The sequence below is a fragment of the Passer domesticus genome, chromosome 7 (assembly GCF_036417665.1).
Source record: "Passer domesticus isolate bPasDom1 chromosome 7, bPasDom1.hap1, whole genome shotgun sequence".
NCBI lineage: Eukaryota > Metazoa > Chordata > Aves > Passeriformes > Passeridae > Passer > Passer domesticus.
The window spans coordinates 3,248,617-3,260,469 of NC_087480.1; the positions used below are offsets into that span (position 1 = coordinate 3,248,617).

General features: G+C 38.6%; 1 long non-coding RNA gene across 3 annotated transcripts in view; it reads left to right on the forward strand.

Moving 5' to 3' along the window:
- The window catches only part of LOC135304241 (uncharacterized), a 37,645-nt gene extending 33,457 nt beyond the window's left edge, over positions 1–4,188 (forward strand). For all 3 annotated transcript variants that reach the window (XR_010365663.1, XR_010365662.1, XR_010365664.1), the window contains 3 exons: positions 616–679; positions 2,648–2,802; positions 2,939–4,188. This is a non-coding gene — a long non-coding RNA (uncharacterized LOC135304241). The remainder of the gene's footprint in view (positions 1–615; positions 680–2,647; positions 2,803–2,938) is intronic.
- Positions 4,189–11,853: the final 7,665 nt, after the last annotated feature.

Here is an 11,853-nt window from a genome sequence, read left to right on the forward strand (position 1 = left end):
CATGGAGCATTCCACCTTCTTAAGGAATCAGAATAGCAGAAAAACTGTACATAATCTGGTCTGATGTGTAATTTATATGGAATTGTGATGTTGTTTGTGTACAGTAAGTTCCATTTGAAATGAGTTACACCAGCCATTATCTGTGAGTCATCAAAATTCTTTATAAGATTTAGGGAGAATAAATGTGGGGGGTTTTTTCCCTCTGGAGGTCGCCTGAATGAAGAGATTTTACACATTGTATTTTCTGTTCCCTTTGTTTCCAGAGATCTGCATGGTTACTTTTGCAAATTTAGAGAGCATAACATAAATTTGCAATCATTTTTTGGACCAGCAACATCATAAAAATGATCTCACTTTGCTTCATTACAACACCTGCTTGCAATAAGATGGGATCTTATCTATTTCTGTACTAAAATGCCATGGTAGAGCTGTGCTCTTAATTATCCTGCTAAATAATGGGACACATTTAAAGCCTTTCCACTCCATCTCCCAGCACTCATTAGTGTCACTTATGAGTTATTTGTCTGCCAGGTTTTGCTTTTTGACCAAAAAATAGTGTTAAATGCATATTCTGATATGAAATGAATGCATAATTAATAGTCCCTCCTGTTTCAGAAATTAATAACAGAAGAAATACCAAGTGTGTCACTGAAAGCCAATCCACTGAGAGGTAACCAAGGTATCAATATTTCAGTGTTTCTTATTGTTGGGAATAAAAGTACCTTGACACAGCAGGTTTAATAGATTAAACAATAACAATTAGAGAATGGTTTCATAAAGCTTCTTGTTCACCTGACAGCTTGAACAAATGAGGTATTTTTCAGTTATGACAGATTTGCATGTGCTCTGTCTGAGAGCTGATATGGGCTGAATTCCTTATTGTGGAAACACAGGGTAGGGGAATATTGTAGTTATTATTCTGAATTCTTAAACCTGTAGCGGTTTAATGGCTTCAACAGGGGGAGTTGAAACCACTGAATATTTTCCTACTAAATACTTTTTCTGTTGCAGCAGCTTATTTAACACCTAAAACGTCCTTTGGAAGTGTTTTCAATACTAAATATGAGTTGGGGGTGAGTGGTTAAGTCTTTATGGATAGAATGTTACTATCAATAAAAAGTTTGTAAATTGACAATAGAGAATAATTAGGAGATGCTGAAGTAAAAGTAAAAATTTATTTAGCACACTTGAACTGTCTTATGGTAACTGGTGGGGGGAAATTGTTTCATGGAATTCTGTTAAAGAAAATATTTAATTCCCTTTAGTGTCTGCATTCAGCATTAAGACTTGCTGAATAAAAGCTGCCTTCAGTGTGTTGTTTAACCAAGTGTTGTAATTGCCTGGCTGTGTGCATTTCACCAGAGCAGGAAGAGATTTGAGGTGTTTATTCTTTCAGAGGCAGGGAGTGTCGAATTGCCCTAGAAATGGCTTTGCCTTGCTCCCAGGTATGGGAGTTGCTGTCATGTCCAGAGGGGAAAGGAACAGGAGCTTTGTCTGATCAGGAGCCAGTGTTTGCTCAGAGAACACTAAAATTATTCTTCTGCCGTCCCAGTGAAGGGCAGAGACTGCTCCCACAGCAGGGGGAACCCCTGGATCCTGCACAAATCTGGGACACAAACCCTGGAAGCTGATGAGAAGTGACCCATGAAAAACCCCACAAGCCCAGGGGCACTGTTTGTGTTGGCTGTGAAGGGGCTAAAGGAAATTCAAAATATTATCTTAAAAAAAAAGGATTAAATGTGCTGTCACCACTTAATCCCAGTACCTGTGATCCCACACAGCTTTGCAAAATAGTGATATAAACAATACTGAGAAGACCCAGGTGAAAGCCCAGATTCTGTTCTGCTGAGGCCCTGTGACATTTCTGCTCTGCTCAGGATAAAAGTGTTGATTTGCGTAGTGTAGGATTTGGAGCCCATAATCTTTGGAGGAAAGGAGGAAGAAAGTTAAAGAGACTTCCCTGGTTTATCTAAAGAGCATGGCAGTCCTGGGATTAATTAATTAATTAATGATGGCAGTGATAGAAAAGGAGACTGGGAAAAGAATAACCATGTCCTCCTGGATTAGCATAAATGGGAATCTAATCAGTGACCTTATTAGCACAGAGCAATCAGAGAACTGCTAGAATTAAATAGAATTAAATTTGGAAAAGACCTCTCGGAGCACTGGGTGCAGCTGTTAACCCAGCACCTCTGTGGCTGTTGGGGGCACAGGGCAGACCTGCTGGCAGGTCCTGGCTGCTGCATCCCCTTTTTGGGGGGCCAGGCCCTGCAGGGCAGCAGCCCCTCTGTCCCTTTCCCCATTTATGGAGCAATGATGCCCTCACCAAGGGCAAGGTGACTGACAGGACACCAAACCAGAGCATGCCACTCCTCAAGGAGAGGGTGTTTAAGGAGTGTCAGGTTTTAGGCTGTTCACCTCCTTGTTGTGGTTCAAACAGGAGAAAAAAGCAGCAGCCTTTGCATCGACAGCACTGCTACAAAATTCAATTTCCTGTAAGTGCTCCAAGGGCTCTGTTACATAATACAATTCCTATGATTTTAGTCTGTGTAAACCAAAGATTTGTATTTTACAGGAGCCAGAGAACCTTGTATAAGCATGCTGGGTTTCTTTTTTTTTTTTTCTTTTTAACCCAAACAATGGACAGGAAAAGAGTTAAAAAATCAAGAGAGGAAACCACACAAAAGTGAGAATAGAGAGAAATAAGGAAGAGCAATAAATGATGGAATTGCCAGAGGGTGATTGGCCTTTAAGAATTAATGACTTTTTCTTCATCTCTGGTCATTCAGCCTTCTTCCAAAGGTGAGAAAAAATAATCCTTCATGACATGCTAAATCAGTGCTGGTGGGAGGAAAATGGGAACCTTATTTCTTTTCCTTCTTTCTTTTTCTTTTCTTTTCTTTTCTTTTTTTTTTTCTTTTTTTTTTTTTTTAACAAGAGGTTTGGACTTTGCAGACAGAAGACAAAGTGGTGTCCAAAAGAGTACAAAGCAAAAATGCAGAGTTATTGGAAAGCACAACCCCAGGATGGAATTTGACAAGGAGAGGCACATTTCCCAGGAGCAGAGCTGTGTGAGGTGCTCATCATCTCCCTTTGCCTGCCTCTCCCCACAAGGATCTGACCCAGCGTTGAAGAATGTCTGCACTGCCAAAATTGAAAGGAAAAGAGATGGGAGCTTGCAAACCAAGCAACTTTTCACCATCCTCGATAGGTCTTAATGCACCAGGTTTCCTGTGAGAAAGAAGTGACTTTGGATCTATTTTTGACTTTTTCTTCCTTTAAACAGGGGTATTCAAAAGGGGCCAAAGACAATTTAACTGCACAGGGACAAATGTGGGGTGAGAAACAAAAAATAAAAATGGGAGTTCTCAATTTTCTGGAAAATACAAGTAGCTGTATCATCCTTAGGGCTGGACCAGAATGAACTCAGCAGAATTCCATTTATGCAGTTTATAGGCTATTTCTGATATATTTCTATGCCTCCCATTGAGTTTTTGCACCTGCGTTTTTGGTTTGCAGGTTACATTTACATTGATAAACCAAGCTGCCAGGCCAGGTTCAGCCAGCTGGAGCTCACTGCCTGCTCTGTGCTGACCTGCACCAATAAGAAACCTCAAAAAACCTCGTGTGAACAGTTTGGTGAATGAGCACAGGCCAGAGGCTGATCCTAAAAAGCAGTTTGAATATGATTATGCATAGAGGAGTGATGGGGATAAAGACTTTTATCAACAGGCCATGCCTCTTGACCTCAGGGCTGGCCAGCTTTTCCTGGCACTGGATAATTTACAGGAACAGACATCACAGAGGGGATCTTCTCCTGAAGATGCTGAAAGCTCATTAATTACACTCAGCATAACTAATATTGAACAACAAAGTGAGCAAAGGTGGTATTCTAAAACAGGGGAGATGATTTCACATCTCTTTAGTTCAAAGAAATATCTGTAATTTTGTTTAAAACATGGGGGTTGAGATAGTGATGTAGATTAAGCAATAAATTCCTGATCTTGGTCTCCTGAATTAATGCTGGGAACATCAGTGATGCAACCTGGTGTAAAACTGACAAATGTTAGATTAGCATCAGGTTATGAATTCTTATAATTATCACTTGTCTACTTACTGAAAGTAAGGTAACTGCAAGGAATTAGATGTATGAAAGTAAAGAAAGATAAATGTGTACAAACATCACAACAGAGATTAAAAGTCTATTTATATGCTGTTGTTTTTAGGGCAGAATTTCTATACAAAACATAAATACAAAGCTTTTTCTTGTAAGCAGCAGATCTGCCCTGATTATGTATCTAAAAAATACAGTAAATAAAGGCAATCAGCAAACAGAATGCCATAGCCTCAGAGGCTCAGGCTGACAGAGAACAGAGTGCAGAAGCATTTGTGTGTTATTAGAATTTACCCCTCAGCCCTGTGCTCTCAGATTGGTAATTCAGCGAAGCACTAATGTTTGAAAGATGATATGATGTGGAATTGCTTAAGAAATTGATTTAGATGCTTTAATATCTCCAGTGATCTAGTAACAGGTATGCCTAATGAAACAAATTGTTTATGTGAATTCAGCCCATTAGGAAATACACTTTTGAGGTGGTTTATTTTCCTTGATACCAAGTGATTATTTTAATGAGACAAATAAACTCAACAAAAATCTTTTCACCTTAAAGCAATAAAAACAGAGATGCTGAAAACACTTGAAAAGTGATTTTTCTCTCATGCAAATGAGAAGCACAGATTTGAAATCAGCCCTGGATGCATTAAATAATCCTTGCAATATTTATATAAGTATTAATAATACAGAGCCTAATATTGATATGTGAAGGAGTAACACCATTGATGCCAATGAAATAAATTGTACTAAAATCAGAGTAAAATGAATAAAAAATGAGGCCCCAACTTGCTAATTATGCAATATATGAAAGCTATAAATAAATCTAGACCCATGGAAACACCAATTAGACGGCATTACATAGTGCACAAAGGCTAAAGTGTGAGAATTATCTGTATCTGGTACTTCAGCTTCAGAGTTTAGGGTCTGCTTCAGCATTGGAAGCTTTTTGTTGCTGTCTGAAAAAACAAAGAAGTAATTAATAAATTGTTCAATTTGACTAATAAGTAGGCCAAGAAGGAACTATAGCACTATAATCTAAAAGGAAGTAGTGAAAACAGACCTGCATAAATACAAAAAATGTGGAGTGGGGTTATTAAAAAAAAAAAAAAAAAAAAAAAAGCTGGTTAAAAAATAGTGGTATAAGAACAGTATTGACTATATCGTACCTGCAAACTAAGTCAGAATAAGCAAACTAAATATTACAATCACAGACTTGGAAGCCTCTAGATAATTTTTCTTCCATCTGTTCCTCTGGAATTTATCCCCCTCTTTAAACAGTCTTATTCTACTCTAAGTCTCTTAAAATAGAAAATCATTATGGAGCTTTCTTAGTTTTAAAACAAAAGCATAGTGCATTGAGCTGTGAAGTCTTGGGTAAATAAGTTTCCAATTGCCACAGTGAGGAGTGATTTTCACTGCTGCTCCAGCAGCCCAAGTGACAGTGCAGGGCTGAGAGAAATGAGTTTTTTTGTCAGCATTTGGTTTTAGCTAGAAAATTCAGCTGCAGGAAAAGTGATACAGATCTGTCAGCTGTCCCAGGACAAACAAAAACTGCTGCTCTTGTCCAGTTCGATCATTCATTCTTCACCAATTGTTCCATTTTCCATATTTTTAATACCCTGCCCTGTACACATGACTTCAGCAGCTGGAATGAAATTTTGGGGGCTGAGTTCAGCGAGTGAGGACTTTGCCTCACTCAGGGACATAAATAGTCCAAAAATTAGCCTGTAATAATTTATCCAAGTATCATATCAGAGTCAGCTATTTATTTTCTGCTGGTCCTGTGTTATTTGATTTCCAGCCAAGTGTAAGTGGCCAGCTGTAACACATTTTCAGAATGAGGCACTTAATGAACATGGTTAGTGTTAATATAGTTATTTATGTGTTATCTCTCACTGTTTTATTGCAGATGATAGGAAAATAGCACTGTATACTGTTGAAAGGGGCAATGACTTTATGTTTCCAGAAAACAATATTAAATTCAGCAAGTGAGAGCTCCTGGTTTAGAAAAATGAACTCTATGTGAAGTAAAAACTGGAGGGGAAAAAAACCAAAAATATAAATATAAAAACTGGAGGGGGAAAAAAAGCTGACAATTAAAGCTTCAAAGAGATATCAAGCACAGTTTGATGTCAAATATACAGAATTATACATAACAAAATATCAACAAATAAAAGCAAAAAGCAATAAAAAGAAAATTCTGCAAGTCTGCTTGTTTATTTATTTCACATTTAGAATATATACATCAACTCGCCCCAGATACTGCAAAATAAAACATTAAGAACAGCTGAATGCAAAACGAGAATAATCAACATCTTTAATTTCAAAGTGCTGTATTATCTGTAAACAAAAGCATATGAATGTGACTATAAAAAGAGGATAATTCATTTCTAGATGAAAATGTCTCCTTTATGTAGGATGAACACTCGTCTTGCTGCAATTCCCTCCAGTCTGAGGGTCTAAGAATTGAGCAGCCAAATCCTCTTTGCTTTACTCAGGTGAGCAGATCTCTTTAAAAATCAAACTTAATAAGCTCAAATATCTTTGAAGCCATCAAAAATATAAATTATATTTGAATATATAAGCAACTACCCATTAGCTTTCCATCAGACCTACAGTTAAAATAATTTCTGTGCTGACACACTTTATTCAAGTTGTTAAAACCACTTCTAAAAATAAGATAAGTCTACTCTTAGTGTTTTTTGCTGGGTGTTTTGTGCAGCAGCTGAGCCTGGAGATGCAGGCAGTCCCTGCATGCTGTGTGTGAGTGTGCCAGCTCAGATCCAGCTCAGATTCAGGCTCTGTGGCCTCTCAGAGCCATTTCCAGCTCAGGAAATCCATCATTTACCTGCACTGTGCTCTGGGACTGCATCCTGAATTATCCATTCCATTGCTTGTGATGGGCACAACTCATCCTGAGCCTTTTGAGCCTCACAGAAAGAGAGCTGAGGAAGGGCAGGGTGTGGGGAATGGAAAGAGGAGACGTGGGCCAGGAGGGCTCTGTGTCACAGGGGTAACAAAACTGGAAATAGGCTTGGCTTTGAGACACAGATCAGAGAGGATCCAGAGCCACCAGAGGAAGTGATGGAGAGAGAACATTTGGGCTTCTAGAAGACTAATTCCAGTGTGATTTAGGGAGGGGATAATATTTGCTGACATCATGCTGTTGCTTTCATCTTGCAATTGTTTCAATTGAGATGTTGCAGTGATGTTCTAAATTAAAAGATTTTTTTTTTTTTTGGTGAAGCAAGAGGAAATTTAATCAATATAGATTAATTTAGAGCAGCTGCTATTCACTAAGTAGGAACAGTTTCATCTCTGAAGAATTTTAAATCCAGCTTTTATAATGTAACCTGCAGTACATTTAAATATATTCCCCTGGTCTCTGCAGTGCTGTAACTCTGCTCAGCTCAGTGAAATTTATCTCGTCCCAGACAATGTGCTGTAGATCTTCCCTTGTTTGTTTCTCAGAATCTCCTTTTTTCCTGCTGAAATGTGGGTGGTGTAAAGCCATGAAACCTTGGGGTGGGAGGGAACTGGAGTGTGGGAGGGTCAGGAGAGGGGCTCCAGTCCCTGGGGTTCCCATGGGGAGTTTGGTGTCCCCACCCTTCACCTGCACCTGGCCGGGAGCTCTCCCCTGCCAAAACACTTCACAGAGATGTGAAATTCAGAACAATCCACCTTCTCCAAGGGGTGGAAGTTGCTCACCAGGCAGTAAATTTTGCCAGGCTGCTCTGGTGTAGCCGGGAGCCCCCAGCAGTGAAGGATGTCTCCAGCTGAGTTATACAAGGCGTTTGGGCATCTTGTTTCCATCCCAAACATGTTCTGCACAGCTCCCTGAGTGCCACTGTGGAAATGTGTCCAAGCCACAGCTCCCATTTAATTCAGTGATTTCCAAAGCCTGCTCAGCATCTTAGAACCACTGAGACAGTGTTTTAAACTCTGCTGCAGTCAAAAATCAGAAGGAAAATACAGAGGTGAAGCTGAATGTAGTTTAATGCACGACAGTGCTGGGCTGTCTCTGTAAATCCAAGGAGGAGTTAAACACTCCAGAGCTGTAAATTTTATCAGTGATGGTGCCTTAATTGCCCCTGCCATGGACTAATTCTGGAGATATCAGCCCCATCCTGACAGCAGTGCCATGTCCCTCTGTCCCTCTTTATTTCATTTCCTGTCCCTGATGAGTTTCTCCTCTGGCAGCAGTTGTGCCAGGAGTGGCTTTTATCAGGATGGGCTTTTTTGGTTTTTAACCAAAGTGGTTTCTAAAAATACAGCTTGTGATTAGCTTCAATGCAGGTGTAAATGAGAAACGTGTTGATAGAGAGTTTGAAGTCAGGGTAAGCTGGTTTTCCTCTGAGAATTTAGAATCAGAACTGTCCTGAGCAGCACCAGGACGCTGTGATTTCCCTCTACACATGGAATTATTGGGGATGACAGGGCTGGGGTAGCAAAGGTGTGGCCTGACATTCCCTGTCAGCCTTGTGCCCTCACTCACACATCAAAAAAGGACAGCAGAAATGACAGCATCACTTTCAAAGTATTTTGAAAATTTACCATGTAACTTTCTCCTCTCTGTGTGGCTCTTGTCATGCTCCATTATTCTCCTTTTAACCTCATAACTCTAACTTTGGTTAAAGCAATAAATCTTTATTTTTCCTGCTTGCTCCTCTGCTCCAGACTTGTGCTTCTCCAGTTCTGTCAACTTTGGTACTGTTATGAAATGACAGCACAATAAATTAAACATTTATATTTTACCTATCTAGATGGATATTCTGAAGATAAATAGAATTTGAATAACCTTTGAGACTTGAAAAATTAACAAAAAAATTATTCAGGCAAGGATGTTTGCTTTCCTTATACATAGCCCAGCTGAGAATGTAAATTTTGGCTTACTTTTTAGGAGGTGTTGAGTTGACTGAATTCCTTAATAAAAGTGCTAGATATAACCTGCAGATAAAGGTATTGCACTTGTCTCAAGCTGAAAATCCTAAATTAACTCAGAAGTTAATCTTGGTCAGATGTAGTTCAGCAGGATGATGGATCTCACTCCTAAAGTATCTTTCATTTTACTACTGAAAATTTGCTTTCCCTGTAGGAAAAAAAAATCAAATTTTAAGAATTAAAATTGCTAGGCTGGGTTTTTGTGTAGAATTCCCTGCACACAGAAAATGTGTGCTGGTGTTGAGAACTTGTGAGTGCTGTGAGTACAAAGAAAATAAACAAAATAAACAAAATTTGTTTATGACACAGAATTTTCAAGATGCTCGAAGGTGAACAATTCAATCATTTAACAATTTAAGGAGAACTGAGTTTAGAGGGAGGTCAGGGTTCCTGCACTCCATCCCTTGGGTGCTTGTGACTGCACAGGGGGAACTCAGTGCATCCTGTTTATTATTAGAAAGTTTCATATCATATGACCAAAGGCCATAAAATCTTCTTTCCATCCTTCACAAATTTTATCCAGTTATTTCTCTTTCAAGACATTTTTGTCAAGTTAAAATCCACATTTAAAAATGTGACTAAACTTCTATTGCAGCCTAATTAGCCACTGCTATTTCTAAAATAATCCAACGACTCTTGCTATTACTGCCTTGTCTGTCTTCCAAAGGCTGCACACAGAGCAGGAAGTTTCAGCTGGCAAATAAGTACAAACATCTTGCCTTTCATCACTGGGCTATATTTATAAAAATTCTTCCTATATGCATGTTCTAAATATTTATTATTTTCATTAAAGTCTCATCAGCTGAAAAATGCTTTCAGGAATCCAAGCTCCCACGAAATGCTGAGTATTCCACATTCACAGTCACAAGATCCTGTGAATTCTGGTAGCTCAGCAGAAGTCCACTTGATATCTCACTAAACACCCACATTTTTTCTGTAGTGGCAATTTGAATATCAAAACAACCCTTCAAAGTAGATTAAGAAACAATTCGACTTCATAGTATTAATAGGCATGAAATTGGATAATTTGGATTTAATTACATTGCTAAGTTTTCTTTCACAGTTTATAATTCAAAAAACACCTGTTTAGATTAAAATTCTGTCCTTTTTTTAGTTCAGACTGTTACTCAGATCTTTTTTTAAATTTTTTTTTTAAATTGCAAGGGAAAGCCACAGATATAGTTGGTTGGGATGTTTAGGGAGAGTTTAAAGATATAGAAAATGGCTTGGACAAAACCAATTTATTGCAGCTGTGGAAATATAAGATCCACTTTACCACAAATGCAATCTGTGGGAGGATATTGGCCAGCAGCAGATTGGCATGAAATTCCCAGCTGAAGCAGACAGGGAAAAGTAATTTTATGTATCTCCCTTAAATTTATGTGTAATGTTTTGACCATTTTAGACTTAGCTCTACAAATGAGTTATTACAAAATAAAGAAGAAGCTGCACTGTGCTCACACAGAAGAAAGCAATCTGTGCCATGTAGATGGGGAAATGCTGCAGCTTCTTTTCTTGTGGAAAATATCTGCTAAAAGCTGTGATTTCACTGCATTTCAGGGGGTAAGGACCTGCAGCCCTCAGGAATACCCTGAATACAATCCCTAATTCCTGTTACACTCTCAGACTGTGGGATTATTCCAATTTTAGTTCCAGCAGCACCTAAAGAGAGCTGAAGGGGAGTCAAGGTCCATTATGACCCCAAGAAAGAGCAGCTGGGTTATTCTTGAATAACTCCTGAATTATTCATGCGGATGGATAAAAATTAGAGGGAATAGCAGTGACAAGATGAGCTTTCAATGGAGCTGGGTGGGAATCAAGGAGCCAATTGCAGTTTAATAAAACCTGAGTAGAGTCAGTGAAATAACCACACTGAAACCTGGAGGGGTGGGCTGGGAATTGAGGTGAGGAACAAGAATTTCAGGACACCTGAGCTGGCCATGAGCAGGGCTGGGGTCACCAGGAGAGGCTGCATCACTCAGGAGCAGCCAGGCACCGTCCTGAGGGCTCCATGGCCTTTTCTCATATTCAGGATGTTTTATTCACACTGTTGTTTTTCCCCCAGAACATATTCCATTGCTTTACCCTGGCATCCAAAAGTATTCCATATGAGACAAAATTACACTTATTTTGGTGATTTTTAGAAACCTTTTTTAAATATTAATTTTACATTATGTTGATTTTTTATTAACTTGTCTGTTCGGATAAAAGATTTGGCAATTGGAATTCTTAATAGAATTAAAGAAAGAAATATACAGGGAAAAATTTGTCATCCCTTTGGGATGTGATACCATGTTCTGTGCCTGGGCTGTTTGTTCCTTGTCAAAAGGGATCCACATTATTTCTCTATAACAAATTTTACCACGAGATGTGATGCTTCACAGTACAAACCCTAAAACTGAATATTTCAGTTGAGAGGGGAAAGCTCACTGCAGATTCTGAGATATCTACTTACAGCAGTGCAGAGATGGCTGGCAAGGCATTTTATTTATTGAATTTTATTTTTTTTATTTTTAGGATATTGATCTGTTTCTTTAGATATATTGTGAAACAAATGAAAAACATTCTACCATCTAAATTCATTTGTAGAGCTAAACAATTCTAGATTTTTAAAAAAAAGAGCAAGAAAAAAGGAAAAGAGAAGGAAGACTATCTAAAGTGCTTTAGACTATCTAAAGTGCTCACTTTTTTCTAATAACATTTCTTCACATCTGCTCCAATAATTAGGTTAGTGAAGGGGGCTGGATGGCTTAGGGAAGTTTTTGGAGAAATCTCTTTTATTATTTGCTTTATTCAAA